At 38.5% G+C, this 20,195-nt stretch overlaps 1 protein-coding gene and 1 pseudogene across 1 annotated transcript in view; one reads left to right on the top strand and one right to left on the bottom strand.

Moving 5' to 3' along the window:
* Nucleotides 1-20,195, bottom strand: part of Trpm3 (transient receptor potential cation channel subfamily M member 3) — an 851,352-nt gene that overhangs the window by 743,094 nt on the left and 88,063 nt on the right.
* LOC116895070 lies at nt 8,968-9,055 on the top strand (annotated as a pseudogene).

The following is a 20,195-nucleotide window of genomic DNA, read 5'->3' as shown; positions in this document are numbered from 1 at the left end:
CGTGCCTTATACACTCTGAACGCTCCATTTATCACTTCCATGAGAGTGAATCCCGAATAGCCATTTCTATGCTCGACTACATCCCTAAACTCTAATCCTTTATCTCAAATTGTATTTTTCGCTTTGCTATCCCATTTCTTATTCAACAACCATTCTTTTCCCCCCAAATTGCCTCATCCTTTGCTAACCCCTTGCGGTTACCAAATCCAATTAGACAGTCTTTAACTTTATTTCTTCAATTCTCTTAAATATTATTTCTTCTATATTTCTACAAGAATTAGCTTTAAGCTTGACACCGGGTTGGCTTTTATTATCGTTTCCCTTATAGCTATTTATGCCAATTCCTGATTTAGTGTTTATATGCTAATAGTGAGTTTCTTAAAATATCACTCAATAAAGTATCAGTGACTGGTGATAACCTATGATTCAATTTAGGCCCACATTTAAGAATGCATTCGCTGATGCAATTTTAACTGACACGTGGAGTGAAACCGACTTGGGCTTACTGAGAAAATCCTGAATTACCGAAAGCCTGCACATAACAACTATGGCCAAACCTAATAGGAATACGACTGTATATTGCAGGCTTGAAGCACGGCCCTTACTCAGTGAGGACATCAAGTCATTTCTTCTCCTGGACAAGATTTTCTATTTACAAGAGACTAATTATTACACATATTACATATCACAAATCCAGGTCCTTCTCTAATACCCTGGATAGAAAATAGGAAAATCAAATTATTCTAGGTTACATTTTATTTCAATATATCTGAAAACCTGTTAAACAGAGCTGGCATTAAGGGGACAATGCCTCTCAAGTTGGGTAGTCACCTTTGAAGTTAACAACTAGTAGTTAAATTCTCATACACTGAGTTCCCTCGAAATAGAAGGTGCCTTTGTGATCTCCCTATTTGGTGACTCACACTTAACATTTTATAACTCGACGGAGCTGCAGATGACGGTATCTCAGCACTCTGATGGGGAACACTGCTAAAGACAACTGACACAACTAAGGTTGCCTCTTCCTTCTGAAATAATATAAGAAATAAATCCTCAAAAAGTCTGCCTTCTTGTCTCTGCGGCCAGTGGGCTGCGTCATCTGGAGCTCAAGCACATAACCCTTTCTAAAACAAGTGCTCTCTTACAGATTTACCACATATATTTCAAATGTGCAATTTTTGAATATAAAGACTATCTTACATTCTTGTTAAAGGCAAAGTTTCCTACCAAGTTGAATGCAATATTTAGAAGCTAGTGTAGGGTCGCAATATCAAGTGTCCTCCATCCCTTTAGAAATGAAAAGAGAAGGTGCTTGTTTGCCTCTAGCTGTGTATATAGCACATGTACAGCTGAAAAGCTCACCCAAGACAAGGAAGCCACCACAGGAGTCTGAGAGATTGTGGTCAGGCCAGCAACTCCTGACCATTCTGCTCAAAACAGTCAAATTATACAGTCACCAAAACTCTCCAATGCCAGTAGCGTTGGAATTAATTCCATTCACATCCACCTCAGTTCTTGCCCTCTGGATTCAAGCAGAGTCATTTGAGCAACACTAAACTTCCCACCATAACTCTAAATGTTCCAAGGACAGTTCTTGGCCCATGTTTGGAGGCTTTGGCAAGTGATTAGTAGTAAACATGAAGGGGAAAGGCTTCATCTATGGAAGAAGGCCCACAAGTCCATGGCCATTTCTTTAAAGATGCCATCCATTCTTTCAGATGAGCGGCTTGAACTTAGGAGAATGTGAAGACTCGGGTTCAGATCTGTAGTCACTGGAACATTGTAAGTCTAGGAGCAAATACCTCAAAGAAGAGTCATTCAGAGTGGACAGTTCAAGAATATGCATAAAATTGCGGTGAAATGCATGATTCATAACTGCATATTGTCGTGTTATGTTATAAGTGAGTGAGAAAGAGAGAGGTAGAGACAGAGATGTAAATATACAGAGACAGTCAAAAGGATGATGGAAAATTCCAGCAGCATCATTAGAAGTCAGAGGGACTGGGTAAATCTCTCATTCAATTTGTGAAACATCTATATTCTGGAAAAATGAAAGCCTTGGCTGTGACGAAGAAATAGTTCTTGGCTGGGAGAAAAACCGGAAGCCAAGCTTGTGGAAGATCAAGATGATATGGCAGCTGCATGACTGCCTAGTAGAATAGAATTTAGCATTCTTCAGTGAGGCAACAGAATCTGAATTTTCCTCGTTGTCATTTAATAACAACTCTTAGACAAAGAGACAATGGTTCAGAAAAATGACTATGCAAAACATTGAAAAGAACTTGTGACCACTGTTAAAAAACAAGATCTAAAGTACTCTTCCTGTGAGCGGCCAGAGGTGACCTGTGAAGATGGGTCGCTACTCTCTTGACCCAGAAATCCCCACAAAATCATGTGAGTCAAGAGGTTCAAACCTTCGTGTTCACTTTCAGAACACCCAGGAAACTGCCCAGGCCATCAAGGGTATGCATGTCCGCAAAGCCACCAAGTATCTGAAGGATGTCACTTTAAAGAAGCAAAGTGTGCCATTGTGGTGGTATAATGGTGGAGTCGGTATGTGCGCCCAGGCCAAACAGTGGGGCTGGACACAGGGACGGTGGCCAAAATAAGTGCTGAATTTTGCTGCACATGCTTAAAAACGCAGAGAGTAATGCTGAATTTAAGGGTTTAGACGTGGATTCTCTATCCTCAAACACATCCAGGTGAACAGGCACCTAAGATGGCGCCGACGAACCTACAGCGCTCATGGCCGGATTAACCCATACGTGAGCTCCCCCTGCCACACTGAGATGCTCCTCACTGAGAAGGAACAATTGATCCAAAGCCAGAAGAGGAAGATGCACAGAAGAAAAAGATATCCCAGAAGAAACCGAAGAAACAAAAACTCATGGCATGGGAATAAATTCGGTATAAAATAACAAAACTATAAGTAAAATAATGGTGACATCAGGAGAGAAGAACACTGTAGCTGTAGAATATAGAACTGATACAATGCAGTCTATGAAATGAAACACTCAATTAGATGTGAAAAGGCTTTCGCAAGACACAATACTCTTTTCTAATACCTTTATAGGAGTAGGAGTAGGTAAATACAGAGCACACACACACACACGCACGCACGCACGCATGCACGTGCACACACACACACCTTTATTCATTCTTAGAAAAAATCATTAATAATAGTCTTATTAAAACCAAGAAGAAGGCAGTTAAACCAAATATACTTTAAATTCTTATACTAACATTGAATGGTAGATGTCAATCAATGTAATTAGATATGAAAAATGAAATAAAAGTATGTTTGTAAATGACCTGAATATATATCCAAAAATGTCTGGATAATCAATGGCAAACTATAAAAATAAAAAAGTATTGGTCAATTATAAAACCCTATATGCAAAGATAAAAATTCTTTACATAATAAGAATTTATAAGGATAGTATATAAGAGAAAACTTGATTCAAAATACAATAAACATACTCAGAAATTATAATATATTAATATGTATATAAATTGTAATATATATTACAAATACTCATGTAATGAAATGATTTTTAATTTAGAAAGCTTTAAAAGAGATGCATGAGGAATAGTATTAATTAAATATTCTTGTAATTATAAAGTCTTAAATACTGAAATTTCAGATTTCTCAAAATTAATTATTGACTTAAAGTGAAAACCATAACAAGCTTTTTTTCCAAAGATAGATGAACAGATAACTATATTCAAGTGATAAAATGATTATATATAAATAACTTTATAAGCAGCAAAAAGAGATCTAGGGAAAATCTAGCTCTCTGTGGTATTTAAATATGATACAGTGTCTCCTTTAACCTAAAGCAGTGTGGGTTTTGGTGTGTGGTACACAGAGGAGGCAGAATAAGGAGGCCCAAAATAGAGCCAACAACTTCTGGGAATGTAGCACATGATCAAGGTGACATCTCAAACCGCTAGGGCCAAGATATACTCTTAAGTACTGTTTGAGTAATTGTTCAGCCATCTGGAAAATGATAATAATAGATCTATTCTTCATGTGATATACTAGAATAAACTCAAAGTGCATGAAAAATGAATTTAAAAATGAAACTATCCAAATAGTAGAGGGGGAAATGGGTGATTCATCCTGTATTCCATGTATCAGGTGCTGCTTTCCAAATGTGATACGAAATCCATATTCTAGAAAATTATCCTTTATAACTTGGCTAAGGGCACATCTGATGTTTTATATGACCAAATTATATTCCAATAAACAACAAATATATCTATATAAAGAAATTAAAAAATTTAAAGAGAACCCGTAGACTAAGAGCAAATTGTTGCAAATCTTATCTTTCATAAAGAAAATACACTGAGTATACAAAAAATACTTAATATAAAAACCATTAAAAATGTTCACCTTCTGTCTCCATTAGTGTGGGGGGAAAAGAACAGTCATTGAAATTTTTTGCAAGGAGGTAGGGGCAAACTGTGGCTCTGCAATGTGAAGACAGGATGCAAAGGTCACTTTGGAAGCACTTGGCAGTTTCTCATAAACCTATGGTGTAATGCAGCAACGTCTGCGCTCCCCCAAAAGTAGACATATTAATATTTTAATGCCAAACAAACTGTGGTAGATCATATAGTTAAACATTACTCAAAAATACAACAAAGGGTTGATTCATATAGCCTGCTAGAATTATACAAAACCAAAATACTGAAATATGTATTTAAAAGGAAGGACAGGTAGCATTGAAAAATAGTGTTTTGCCTGAACCGTGGTAAAGCTACAGAGGTAAAGAAGCCCACACAACGATCCTTCCACTGATAAATTTGTTCTTCTTAAGAATTTTGTTTAGCATTACTGAAATTATATGTATGGTAGGTAATGTGTAAATACATTAGAGCTAAAGAAACCGTGCTTGTCACTGACTGAGAAAAAAATTCCCAGTAAAGACATGATAAAAGCTAGAATAAGCCCAGAGGCTCTCCCCTGGGCTGGACACACAAGCATGGACTATTATATATACTACAGTGAGAATTTTGGTTTCTTTGAAAACATAGAAATAGTATAGTAATAGGTTTTGTTTTGAGTCCCAGATATATGACGTGGGGCTACTTCAGAGTGTCCACTGCAGTTGACCATGATTTGCTTCCTGCTCTATGCGGGGTTCTGTGATTCCAGAGCATCGGATACTTTCTACAAGAGTGTGACATTTGGCATTCTGGGGACTGTCCAGAGGATATATAAATGCTAGGAATCTGAGAGGTGGTGGTGGGTTGCGGTTGGTTGTTGGTTGCTGTTGGTTGCGGTCCGTTAAGTAGTCAAGAGCAAAGAGAAAAACAGCAAGAAGAAATTAGATATCTTTGCAGTAAGGATCAAACTTGCCCCCAAGACTAGACATCCCTAATCAGCATGAAGAAGTCTAACAATAATGTCATCCACTTATGCCTCTATTCTTTTTTCTCTCCTATCCACTCTTAGGGAGTTGAAAAGGTAGGAAACACGTGAAGAAGGGGAGAACCTAAAAGTGACCAAAGACAGGCTACAATATACATCTATAAAAAGTAAAGAATGAGTGTGAGTCTTGTATTCATATACATACCTAAATGTCTTTTTCCTATTGACAATGGCCAAAATCAGTAACAAGACAGGGAATGAACACCCTTAGCCATCAGACCTTTCACTGAAGGAAAGGAACTGTTCTGGATTAGAGAAAGATGTCTATAGTGATATATAGAAATAATAAATGAGTATGCCAACACTACAGTTATAATTGCTGTAGGCAAGAACCACAGAGCTATGCAAATGTTCTGTTTCCACTCTATCTGCCTGTAGCTCTTAATGCATCTTCCACACGTTCTATTTTTAACCAAGCAACAGTAACTTTAAAGAAGTCTGTCAGACATGACTTTAATTAAAAGATGAAAATTATAATTACAAATAATATGGCATCATTACCATATCCCTCTTACATGATACTGAAGAGAATGCGCTATTGCTATTGTAGTTTTATGACTTGCAACCTTAATACAGTCACTAGAAAATATCAAACAAGTAGCACAGTTCAAATTATGCAGATGATAAAAGACAAGGAAAGATGTGAATCTACCAAAGATTGGAGAAGAGGAGACAGTGAGAGCAAATGCAATGCATGATCACAGAAAAGAAAACAGATGCTAGTGAGTAGCTGGATAAAATACTGTTTAGTTTCAAGCTGTACCAATGCTAATTTCTTAGGCTCATATCTTAAATATACATAAAATTATCAAGACTAAGTGGAAGTTAAGAAAAAAAGATCTATGAGAACATTTTACTTTAACCAATGAGAATACTCTACTTTTGTATTGCCTCCTTATTAAATAAACAAAACAAACATCATAAACCAAGTTAGAATTTGAGAAAAATATTTTAAAGGTACTCACATGTGAATATGTAATATAAATATTAAAGGGAGGAAGGCACAGAAGAGTCTTATGAGATTGGCATGAAATGAATATACCCTTTTAAATAATTTCATAAGAAAATTCATAAAGATGAAAGGTTAGTATAAATTCATATTCAGCCTCAACCCACTAAAGGAAAACATTCAATTAAGACTATTCCCAAAAGCAATGAGCACACTCGATATTCAGAAGACTTTTCAAAACTTTTACCTTTAGAACGAACCAAGGAGCCAGGGATCTTGGAGGAATGGATGAGCACAGCAGAGGGAGAAAAAGTTTAAGATGAGCTTGACTCGTCTTAGGAAGCAAAAACGTACCAAAGTTATTGTTTTAAATGATGAACCTATTTTAAAACAAAGAAATATGTAACCCAAAATGGAACACACTGGGCAAATATGGAACAATCCAAAGGTCAAATAAAAGAACACAATTTACTGTAAAGCACCTATAAGCAGGAACCTATCATTCCTAGCTAAGCAGAGAGGCAAAAGTCGGTCAATAGGATGATAAATGATAGCTTGGTAGACAGTGAGGAGACTCTTCTAAAACATAACAAGATCCAATGACTATGGTAATATAGGAAATCGAGCACTTTCATGTAGGTATAATGTTGTTGTGCCCTGTGTAAAAATTATCCTTGTATTATCAAATGATGATTTTTGTACCCTCCTATCTGTTTGAAAAATATTGCTTCCCAATCATTCCCTGATTGGTTAATAAAGAAGCTGATCAGCCGATGATTCACACACACACACAAAGAGAGACAGAGAGAGACAGAGGCAGAGACAGAGAGAGACAGAGAGAGAGAGAGAGAGAGAGAGAGGGGGGGGAGAGAGACAGAGAGAGAGCAGGAGACACTATGAGAAAACAGCTCAAACAGCTCTAGCAGAAAAAGTCATATAATGCAAACATGTCCAGGATTTTGGCTGGAAGGTAGACTATTTTAGAGGATTAAAATAGATTAATACTGCTCAGTTGTTGTGCCCTTAAAGCTTGGTAAATAAATAAAATACTCCAGTCTCAATTATTTGGGAGTTCGCTGGGTTAAGAGAGAAACAGAAGCAAGTATTAAAAAAATTAACACATTTAAGCTCTCTGTGGTATAAGAAACATCAATAAATATTGAATCTAGCAGGGAAAATGGTGAAAATGGGATATCTGATTAGCTTTATTTTTTTCACAAGGTGCCAAAAATTACAAGATTAAAAATCAGTGTTTATAACATTGGAGGAATATGAAAGTTGAGGTCTAAAACCTTTAGAAGTAAATAAGTAGCATTACATCACTGAATTGCCAGACTTCTTCAATTGGATTAAAAAAATCCACTAGCTTGAAATTAAAAACTATACTTTACTAAATTTGTGTATTATCAGGAGATTAAATGCAGAATGGGAAACAAATATTCACAATAAATATGTTTAACAAATGAATTTAACCAGAATATAGAATGTATATATATATATATATATATTCTGTGATATGTATGTATATATTCTGAGATATATATGTATATATTCTGAGATATATATTCTGATTATATATATTCTGAGATATATATGTATATATTCTGAGATATACATGCAAATATTCTGAGATATATATTCTGATTTTATATATATATATTCTGAGATATATGTATATATTCTGAGAAATATAAATATTCTCAAGATGAGAAAAGCATCCAATTCAAGTTTTAAAATGACAAAAGGTTTGAGTAGATAAATCATAAGAAAAGTGCGAATTTTTAATAGCATCTCAAAACATGCTTAGGTTTATTATTCATCAGGGAACAGAAAATTAAAACTCCAGTTACATCATTTACTTCCAGGAATGCCTTACACTGAAAAGCTAAAGAGAGTTGGCAAGAGTGTGAAGAAACTAGAGTGTTATGTACTTAGCACAATTTTCTTAAAATGTTTAGTAAAAGACTTAGGAACCAAAAACTCGCTCAGTGGACAAAAGTACTTGCCATCAAGCATAGTGACCTTAGTTTAATACCGTAAACCCACATGATAGGAAAGAATACACACCTACAGGTTGTCCTAACACACACACACACACACACACACACAGACACACACACACACACACACACACACACACACACACACACGAGAGAGAGAGAGAGAAATGAATAAAATGTAATAAGAAATTTAAAGATAGCAATTGTACTATTAAGTGTATTTTTTCAAAAAAATGTAAATTATATATCATTTTAAAGAGTTAGCCAAAAAGAAAGGCACAACACTTTTTAAAAATCTTGAACATGGAAATAACGTCTGCCACTAGCTGTATCAACAGATTGCATTCATACATTCATACAAAGCCGTACTAGTTGTCACTTACAAGGAATAAGCTCTTATCATATAAAGCAAGACAGAATCTCCCAAATACCAAATGGTATAATTAAAATCTGTTCACTTTAGTGCATGGAATTAAATGTGCATTTAGGAAAACAAAACCATTCTGTGTCATATATGAGTCAGTAGGTGGCAGAAAGGAGAGGGGCTATGTCGCCTCAATGTTCTGACCTATGAACACCAGAATGATTAGTAGGTGGCAGAAAGGAGAGGGGCTATGTCGCCTCAATGTTCTGACCTATGAACACCAGAATGATTAGTAGCCTAATAGTCCCTGAAAAAACAAGCCAGAGCTAACCACCAGTCTGGTTCCAGGAGGCTCAGACAGGAAGCTAGCCTGAGGTGATCACCAGTCTGGTGATATGCAGGCCCAAGGGGAGGGGCAGATCACACCTGAGATGATCCCTTTCTAGACCATAGTGTACAAGCAGGACATAGAATGTGTGTACTGTGAAGAGAGGTAGAACTGGAAACTTGTGGGTAGTGACAAACAGCCTGATGCCAACTGGGACCATGGTGGGTCTTTCCCTGTGCTACTATCAGGGTCCATGTCTGAATCCATGGCCCTGCAGCAGCAGGAGTCTGTTACCACCAAAGTCCTGGCAGATACCCCTGGTCTAGGCTGCTAGCTGGGGACATGTTGATGTCTGACGGCTGTGCAGAACTGGCCCCACCCCTCACCTGGGTATTGTGGGAGAGCTGGCCCTGGAGGCAAGAAAGCAGAGTAGCTGATCCCACCCATAGCCAGCTGTAGTACTTGGAGAACAGGTTCTCACACATTGCAGGAGTTGCCAGTGACCTGGCTCCCCTGAGGACGGAAGCATGGGAGATTTGGCCCTCCTCCCCTCTCACCCATCACCACCTGTGGTAGGCAGGAGACCATGAAAGCTGGCCCTGCTCCTCACTGCTGCAGCACTCCAGAGAGCAGGCCCTGTGCCTCTCCTGGGCAGCACAGTAGAGCTGACCATAGTGGACCGGAGCACAAGTGATCTTTCCTCGAAGGTGTGAGCATGGGTTAGGCAGTCCTACCTTTTGTCTGCTGGGCAGTGATCTGTAGAAAGGAGAGATACATCCCCTCCCTTGTCCCTTGTCCTCTATGGTAGGCAGGAGAACTGGCTCTAGGGTCATAAGAGTGGAAGAACTGGCCATGTCTCTCACCTGATGCAACAATAGGGAGAACAGGTGCTGCACCTTGCCTGGGCAGCAGGATGCAGTTGGTCTGGTTGAGGGCTCGCTGATGAGCCAGCCCTGAGGTCGGAAAAGCATGAAAGCCAGCAGTCTGACCAGTTCAGACCTTTCAGGTCCAGGTCCAGGGCTTTGAATTGACCCACCCCTACATCTATCCTATCAATGAACTGCTGGAATGCATGGATGGGCTGGCCCTACAGATCCAAAACTATAGGATATCCATGACACGGAGGAACAACAGGATGTCTGAGAGGAGACCCAGTGAAGTTCCAGTATCAAGCAAGTAGCAGAAGCCAGAGGCCTGGTACCAGACCAAGAAGTCATTACAATGAATATTTTCAAGCAAAGATGTGTGAACAAAAGGTATACTGTGGGACATACTGTGACACATTATAGGTTCCACAGCTAGATTTTTTTCTCTGTTAGTGGGGAGGTTGCAAGGATGGAGGGTGAGTAGGAAACAAGGGGGAGATAAGTGGGATTGGGGTGCATGATGTGAAATTTGTAAAGAACCAAGAAATGTTAAAAAGTTGAAACAGCACAATTTGGGTCTTCCTATTAGGTTCAATTTTATTTTTGATAGATGTACAAACATACAAATAGATGACATTTTGTATCTGTGTATCTCCTGATCTACATGCCTGCACCAATAACGAAACCAGTGTTTAGTGATTTTTTCCCCCACATATTAAGGAGTATACTTTAAGGACATAAATAAAATGGGTTTGACATGGGAGCTAGTTAATTTCCACTAACTTCACAGTAAATCCAACACTATATACAAACGAGAAGCTCAAACTCTTTAAAATAATTCAATGCTCATATTGTTCATGTTAATACTATCATTAATGATGTAAAAGACTAAAAAGTATTACTATATAAAACACACTAAGAAGTACCTTCATGAACCACACCAATGGCCGTCATAGCGTGATAAGTCTGTGGGTGCAGGAGTGACACACAAACTGTGGGAGCAGCCAACTGTTCTCTAAATGAACTGAGTGATGCCATGCCTGGTACTGGTCACCTGCTTGGCTAATCAGTGTTTGCAAAGTCATAGTTATTAGGAGGAAATCTACAATCACAAATTTATTAAACCAGCATACTTCTTAACAACAGTCTATATAAATGTTTGTTCCTAAACCCACAGATAAGTGTAGCCTTCACTCCTTATCAAGGCAACCTCGCTTTGAAATATGTGGAGAGCACTGCAGGAAACCACAATCAATCAATATGCAGAGCTGTGGAGCCCAGTCTTAATGTACAATCTACAAACCACTCAATCACTCCTGCACCTAAGGCTCAGGAAACTTGGTAGAAGAGGGGGCAGAAAGATGGTAAGAACCTAAGAGCCAGAGAATCAGGGAATTTGCTAGGAGATTGTGTCTCCTAGTGGCACTAGCGTCTATACCTATAAAATATTTCCAACATGACCAGAGAGAGAACAAGCTAGACACAGGTGAAGACAGAATGATCCAGAGAATGAGAAGGAGCCAGAAGTTTAGAACAGCTTGGCAAAGCCAGTGTGAGACCAAGCAGAGCAATTCAGAAACGGAGAGAAGCTAGATGGAGTCAGGCAGCTTGGAGAGGAGTTTGAGCCACAATTGCTGAGTTGAACTAGAAAGGGTGAGCTTGTTCCGCAGCAAGTTTCAGAGGCTGAAAACATTCTAGGTCTAGATTAGATTGTACGGAAGCTAAAAGCTTCCAGGACTCGGCCTAGGTTAGCAGACAGAGGCAGTAAGCCTTGGAAAATAAAAACAATTAACAGGGGAATAAAAGTTACTTTTACAAGAAACAAAGAGGGAGGAAGGAAAAACAGGCAGACAGACAGGCAGAGAGAGAGAGAGAGGGAGGGAGGGAGGGAGGGAGGAAGAAACAAACCAACAAAGAAAGCTAGCTTTCTCAAAAGGTAGGAAGTGATAGCACTGAGCCAATGAAACTGGAGGAGACTGAGGAAAAAGAAGTGGCTTCAAGACAATTAATAGCAGATTATGTAAAAGTTGCAACAAGAAGACCCAGGCGTCTCTACACTGGTGTCTGGATGTTTTTAAGATTTATTTATTTAATAAATATGAGCATACTGTAGCTATCTTCAGACACACCAGAAGAAGGCATCTGATCCCACTGCAGATGGTTGTGAGCCACCATGTGGTTGCTGGGAATTGAACTCAGGACCTCTGGAAGAGCAGTCAGTGCTCTTAACCGCTGAGCCATCTCTCTGGCCCCTGGTGTCTGGATTTTAAAAGCAATATAAAAAGGCAGTCTCCAGGAGTGAACAGATAGGACTAGAGAGGTATACCCACACAGGCACATGGGCATGCACACACACACACACACACACACACACACACACACACACACACACAGAGAGAGAGAGAGAGAGAGAGAGAGAGAGAGAGAGAGAGAGAGAGAGAGATGTGCAGAATGGATGAGAGAGGCATGAGGCTGTCTTACTGCTTTAGAGGACTGATGGATTATGATGGACTGCTGTCAAGATACTATTTTAAAGACTCTGGGTATGAATGGTGAGAATATATTTTTCCCATCACTTGGAATGGACATGTGGCCAAACCACACAAGTGAACTCTGTCAAATATGACAGACTAAATAGTCTTTTTTGATGTTAGGAGATAGAATAGGATATTGCATCAGCCTAATATCACACTACTTTCAGAAAGGTTGCAGTCCTTGGAGAAATAAAAGAACTCTGAAGTAAGAAACATTTCTGAGTACGTAATTAGTAAATCTATAAAAGTGTGGTTGGGGCTTGGAGGACTGTAGTCTTCCGACGAGCACACACTGTGTCTCACCAGACAGTACTGATGTGCTCCTTCGGCTCTGGCATCAAATCCTCCTTAGCATGTTTGCTCTTGAAAGGCATTCATCTTGGGCCAAGTAGCCTGGTCACTCAGGTTCTAAGAGTATTAAGTGTGTGAAAGGCAGACACGCCTGATCTAGGGTCAGTGTTCAGTTCCCATCACATGTGCCTGTAACACGCCTTGGTCCTTAATGTCCTACAAGCATCTTCATTGTTGTCCTGGGAAAATTAAGTTTTCTTGCCTTGATTTCTGCATAAATACCAAGAAGGTCTAGGTCTTTGCCTACTGACTCTCTCTCTCTCTCTCTCTCTCTCTCTCTCTCTCTCTCTCTCTCTCTCTCTCTCTCTGAGTTACTTGAGTTACCTTTGCTGAGATGCACTATTTAAAGCATGGGATACAACTGTTTTATAGGTACTTAAATAGTCTCAAATCTTAAAATATATTTTGAATCAACATCGTAAAGTTTTACCCACTGGATAAAAAGTTTCTAATCTATAACCACAACTTGACATGGAGAAGAAATTTATCTGATGAAAATGTAATAAAATGTTAGATTTTTTGCAGGTAATGCTTAAAGATCATGTTATAATTGCTCATTTCTCAAGAAATTGAAAAGGCAAACAAGATTTCCTGAATAGAGCAGATGCATGCATATTTCCCAAGGATTGCTCTGTTCCCCTTTGGAAAGGTTCTAAATGATTGACCCTCAGAAGGTTCAGGGTACATTTTCTTTTTCAATAAAAAGGTCATGTCACATAGAAAAATAAACCACAAAGACACCAGTTGCTGGTTATGATTACCGAAGGGAATGAATAGTTTAAATCTCATAAAAAATAAATTACCTTTAAAATATTTGCTCTAATAGTAAGGGTTTAAAAGTTACATGTGCACATTTTAGTGAACAATGACATCAATGATGCCAACAAATTCCGACATGTCATAGAAAAAATTATGAAGGTTAGGTATGTCATTGCCGAATCCTACTGACAGTTCCCTGGATTCCCCAAGAGGAAACACTTCTGCTCCTGTGTTTCTCTGACAGAACAGAGGAAGGTAACAGTGTAGATACCATGCTTCCTCACCACAGCCCAAGTATTTACGTCATAGCACATGTGTGGACTTCAAAATCAACTTGCACAAACTCAAAGGATTTGCATTTACCAACACTGGGATGATCTACTTTCATCAGCAGATGGCATATTTTAAACTGTCTACATATGATTTGTCCCATATGGAAAAACTGTCATGAAACATATCCACAAATAAGTCAGAAAATTGCTCATACAATAATATGCAAAGTCACAATTTACAGCATTTCATTCTGTTCAATGCATTCCAGGCTAAATGCTGGCCATTTGTGGTACCAGGATTGTGAGTACTGATAAAGAAATTACTCTTCTATTAGCTTTTCCAGTGACAGCAATTCCAAACCTTTTAGTATGAAGGTCAGGCTACTGGTCCTCAAGCTATCCTTGTCCCAGTGGCACTACTGAGGCTAGAGATCTAATCAAATTCATCATGTGACTTGCCATTGAATGAAACTGGATGACGGCTACCCAGTTCATTACTACTGAATTACTACTTATTTATTACTACTTATTACTACTAATTATTACTGAATTACTGAGGTGTTTACCTCATGTCAGTGGCTTTCAATGCAGTCTTAACTGCACAGCACAAATGACATCCACAGTCTTCCCAATTCCTCACATGAAATATTGTCAAGCTGACTTTATCCAATGTTGTTTCCATTGATTTTTAAATTTTATTCTTTCTAGTTTAATTCATTTTGTGTATTTTGTATTTTGTCATCTTCTTCCCATGAACTCGGGAATGCTGTTATCTAACTTCAAGTAATTTGTGAGCTTTACATCATTCCAAATTTAATAAGCATTAACTGTAGTCAGAAGGAAAGATACATCTTCTACTAAAGGACATTCAGAACATCAATGGTAACTGGAAGACACATGGGGCATGGATATTTACTCTGGTGATGAACATATAATGATTACTTCCATGCTCACAAAGAAGGCATCTCTAAGCATCTTGGAAGTCAAAATTACAGAAAACAAAGGCCTTGTTTTAATTCAGAATTCATGGCTGAAAGGCCAAGACATGATGTGATTGAATATCCTTTCCTTATAAAAAAGTTATCCTTTAAAGGAGAACCCACTGAGCAGACCTGAAAATGCTAATGTGAAGTCAGTGTTCTTGAAGATAGCAACCGATTTATTTGGTCTCTTTAATAAACTCAGTAGAGTTAGGGCACATAGGATTATGATGGGAGCTTTAGAGTTTCTGAGAAACATGTTCTCCATTTAGAAGAGAGCTTGTAGTTCAGGTTGTCAGTGTTCATGGTGAAACAATTCATGTGACTAAATTTAGGAGGTCTATCTGTCCATCTGTCTGTCTGTCTGTCTCTCTCTCTCTCTCTCTCTCTCTCTCTCTCTCTCTCTCTTACACACACACACACACACACACACACACACACACATCTATCTATTTTTTTCTGTTTCTTTTACCATATTGTTTTCCTTCGATCAACATTCTGAGAAAAGTAGTTCTATAATAATAATCATAGGAAAACATGAAGAGCCCTATAAACTGCAAAAGTTAAGTGAGTAACTGTATCTATGATTAGGGAAAGGTAATTTAGGTTAGGTGGCTTCTAATTAAAATGTCTATAATGGGAGAATGGATATGCAAAAATCCTAATCTCTTTAGACAATGAAATACAATAAAGCAACAGAACTCAATGCAGTAGTGATACATGCATGCCAAGTCTAAATGTAATGAATAGTAGGCAAGTAAAAACACTGTGGAAAGGTGTATATTCTTACTATTTATTTATTTTAAAATATCACAGTTACTATTCATTTGTATATTACATAGATACTTCCAACATCTTAGGTAAAAAAAAAAAAACAAGATCAATTATAATAGTTACAGTAAGAGGAAATAAGAAAGAGAAATAAAGAGGAGACAGCATTCAGAGGGTATTTAAAGTGCGTAGCACACATACAGACACTCATATAGCTTTTATTTTATTATTTTATGTATCAAAAGAGCCATAATATAGAAAACAAATTCTACAAACTGTAAAAGAAGCATGAACTAATAAATCTCATTCATATGCCAAGAAAAACCCAGCTGGGCTATCATTTAGACACTTACAATGTTGAAGTGTAAACTTGTTTCTCCTGGAAGAACAGCATAGATCAGTGGTCCTCAGTCTGCTGTTGTGAAGGTTTTAATGTGCTTGGTCCAGGGAGTGTCACTGTTAGGTAGGTATGGCCTTGTTGGAGAAGGTGTGGCCTTGTTAGAGGAAGTGTGTCACTGTAGGAGTAGGCTTTAAGACCCTCATTCTAGCTGTCTTGGAAGTTAGTCTTCTAGTGGCCTCCAGATGAAGATATAGAACTCTCAATTCCTCCTGTACCATGCCTGCCTAGACACTGCCTTGCTTCTGCCTTGATAATAATGGACCTCTGAGTCTGTTAAATGTTGTTCTTATAAGACTTGCCTTGGTCATAGCATCTGTTCACAGCAGTACAAACCCTATGTAAGACAGTGGGTCATGACCCCTGTGGGAGTATGACCCTTTCATGGGGGTTTTATATCAGATATCCTGCATATCAAATATTTACATTACAATTCATAAAAGTAGCAAAATTACAGTTTATGAAGCAGTAACAAAAATAATCTTATGGCTGGTGGTCACCACAACATGAGGAGCTATATTAAAGGGTCACAGCATCAAGAAGGTGCAGAAGCACTGGCATAGAGCTATCACTGAGACCAGTAAAGTGATGTAAAGTATCACTGAGACCATCTTAGTGATGGCATCCCAATGCTGGGCTGCAAGGATATGTCTGGTTCATGTGTGGAAGAAGGCACACGAGTGAGCATTCCCACCCCTTACTGATTGGCTATCACAGCCCACTGAGCATCAAGTATCACCTCAAAATATATCCTCTTTTAAGTCAGGCACCAGACCCTTATTGGAGCACTTCAGCATCTCCAGATCATAAACCCTGTGTCCTCTAGACTGCTTCCAGCATAGCTAGCCTCTATCAATGTCTGCACACAAATACACACAGCATATCAGAAGCTGCCTTGACTGACATCTATACCTAGAACTAATCACATTTTTTTCCTAGCTCCCTCCTAACATTACGAATAACTTCCAGTTTATTGGTCCTTAGAATCTATTGCCTCCCAGTGTGTCTCCAAGAGTCAAAGCCAGTCAAAACTCAGAGCTCACAAGCCTGCCATCTTCCCCAATTTGCTAATAATATTCAGGCCTCTATCCCATGAGTAAAAGTCAGAATCTCGATCACTGTTTAATCAGTCAGCTGAACACTGACTGGCCCAGAGTGAAAGGTCTGGTCCTATGCTCTCACCACTTTCTCTACTCAACAGCCCCTTCCTTCTTTACATAGTCCCTTTATATTCTACTTACACCTTAATGCTCCCTGCTTTAGTCTGCTGGCAATCTATCCTTGACCATCTTGGCACTGCTTACACAGTTACCAGTACCTCTCAACTCCCTAGTTTCTTGACAACAGAGAACAAACAGAGAAGACCAAACTTGGGCATTTCTTGCTCAATGAGATCTTTAATGTCTGAGGTTTACTGGCAAAGTAAAGAGTAACTGCTAGGCAAATGAATGAACACATAAATTTGATTATTATTATACCACAAAGATATGTGTTACTTTTGTTATGGTGCCCTGTACACAATTCTAAGATATGTGTTTCTAAACACTTAATGAATACTGAAACAAAGATGAGAGGACATGTTTAATTTTAAAGATGAATAGCTAAGGTTAGTGATGAAGCTTGGCCTTCTGTCCAACCCCTGTCCCAGTTTCCCTGAATCTCATTGTCTCTTATATCAGGAGTCTTCTGAGTTCTCTGAGATCTCCACTGTTCATGGTATTCCCGGACTATAACCATCCTTTTATTTCCGTATGTTTCAGCCTTTCCACATGTGGAACACCTTTTCACTTTTAGCTGATATTTGAGAAGGTGGCACATGTAAAATCCCATCAACACTGTCCCTGACTCTCCCAAACACTCAGCCACATATATTTGTATAGTGTTCTGTCATTTTGATGTTAGATTTCTGTAAGAGCAGTAAGCACTCTTAAAGGATACAGAATCTGTATAGCACCGGCCAAAACATAAGAATTTTAGACAGTAATTTTATTTCAATATAGAAGAATTAACTAAAAATATAGCTTACCAATTTTAATTTATCCTTGCTTTTTGTCATAATAGCAATGAAATTTTCAGTGCTCTATTACATATAAATATTGAGCCAACCTTGGTCTCAAGTTATCTTACCCTATTCATGTCACAATCAGACACTTGCAAACCATGCAAATGTTCTAGTTAGGTAAACTTGGTCCCTACGTTGGCTCTTGTGGGTACAATCTCCCACCCTAATATTGCCACAGGTGGTAGAAATAAGTAGGTTCCCCAAAGCATTGAGATCATCAAAATCTTTATAGCCTATAAAGATAATAGTGCCTATGTTATGTAAATATTATTAGCATGTCAAACTAAGTAATTTATAGCCATTAATTTTCCTATGTCTTTGTTTACTGAGATCTAACCTTTCTTAACCTCTAAGAAAAGTTCAAAAAATGAATGTGACACTTTTTAAAATGCAAAAAGAATACAAAACTCATTGGCTTCCTTTAGCATTTCTCTCACTATGTGTCTCTCCCTTTTAATTCTCTGGCCCAGCTTCACTTCAGTGGCTCTGCCCTTGTTTGAATTTTGTTTCCCAAAGCAATATGGCCAACCTCCAAAAAAGTATCATTGCAGCTCTTAAAAGAATGATAGCCAACTATTGTAGCTAACTCCTGTAATCACAGCGCTTAGGAGGCTTACAAAGGAAGACAGTCATGAGTGCAAGATTGGTCTGTGTAACAAAGTGAATTCCAAGTTATCCAGGCCTAACAAAGAGAGATTCTGCCTCAGGAAAAAAAATACTAAATTAAGATGAAATAAACCTAAATAACAACAATTAAAACATGCATTAATTCTGTTTAAAAAAGTGGCAAATATGGGACCCAAAACCTGCCTGCAGAGAGCTGGTCTGCCAGGAGAACTCTCACTCCTAAGCCCACAGTTGAGACCCCACTTTCTCTCCACTGACTATCCAAAGAGTGAACTTCCTGGAGCATACAAAGTGCATGAGCAGCAGGGCAGCCTGAGACAGAACCTTTCCAGTCCCCATCTGCGCCCAAAGATGGGGCTGTCCCACAGCCCTCCAACCCAAAACCTGCTCACAAAGAACTGGCCTCTCAGGAGCTCTCTCCCGCCTAACATCACAGGCTCATAGGCCCATAGGTTCACAGGCTCACAGGAGGGACAAGCTCCAGTCAGAAACAGCAAGACAAACTAACATCAGATAACCAGATGGCAAGAGGCAAGCACAGGAACCTAAGCAACAGAAACCAAGACCACTTGGCATCATCAGAACCCAGTTCTTCCACCACAGAAAATACTGGATATCCCAACAAACCATAAAAGCAAGATTTGGATTTAAAATCACATCTCATGATGATGATAGAGGACTTTAAGAAGGACATAAATAACTCCCTTAAAGAAATACAGGACAACACAGGTAAAGAAGTAGAAGCCCTTAAAAAGGAAACACAACGATTCTTTAAAGAGCTGCAGGAAAACACAACCAAGCAGGTGAAGGAATTGAACAAAACCATCCAGGATCTAAAAATGGAAATAGAAACAATAAAGAAATCACAAAGGGAGACAATCCTGGAGATAGAAAACCTAGAAAAGAGATCAGGAGTCATAGAAACAAGCATCACCAACCGAGTACAAGAGATTGAAGAGAGAATCTCAGGAACAGAAGATACCACAGAAAACATTGACACACTAGTCAAAGAAAATGCATAAAGCAAAATCTCCTAACCTAAAACTTCCAGGAAATCCAGTACTCAATGAGAAGACTAAACCAAAGGATAATCGGTATAGAAGAGAAAAAGATTCCCAACTTAAAGAGCAAGGAAACATCTTCAACAAAATTGTCCAAGAAAACATCCCTAACCTAAAAGAAGGGATGCCCATGAACATACAAGAAGCCTACAGAACTCCAAATAGATTGGACCAGAAAAGAAATCCTTCCTGTCACATAATAGTCAACATACCAAATATGCAAAGCAAAGAAAGAATATTAAAAGCAGTAAGGGTAAAAGGTCAAGTGACATATAAAGGCAGACCTATCAGAATTACACAGACTTCTCAACAGTGACTAGAAAAGCTAGAAGATCCTAGACAGATGTTATACAGACCCTAAGAGAACACGAATGCCAGCCCCGGCTACTATATCAAGCAAAATTCTCAATTAACATAGATGGAGGAACCAAGATATT

This window comes from Rattus rattus, chromosome 2 (assembly GCF_011064425.1).
Source record: "Rattus rattus isolate New Zealand chromosome 2, Rrattus_CSIRO_v1, whole genome shotgun sequence".
Taxonomy (NCBI): domain Eukaryota; kingdom Metazoa; phylum Chordata; class Mammalia; order Rodentia; family Muridae; genus Rattus; species Rattus rattus.
Note: the sequence above shows the minus strand (reverse complement) of the source record. Positions and strands in the feature narration are given on the sequence as shown.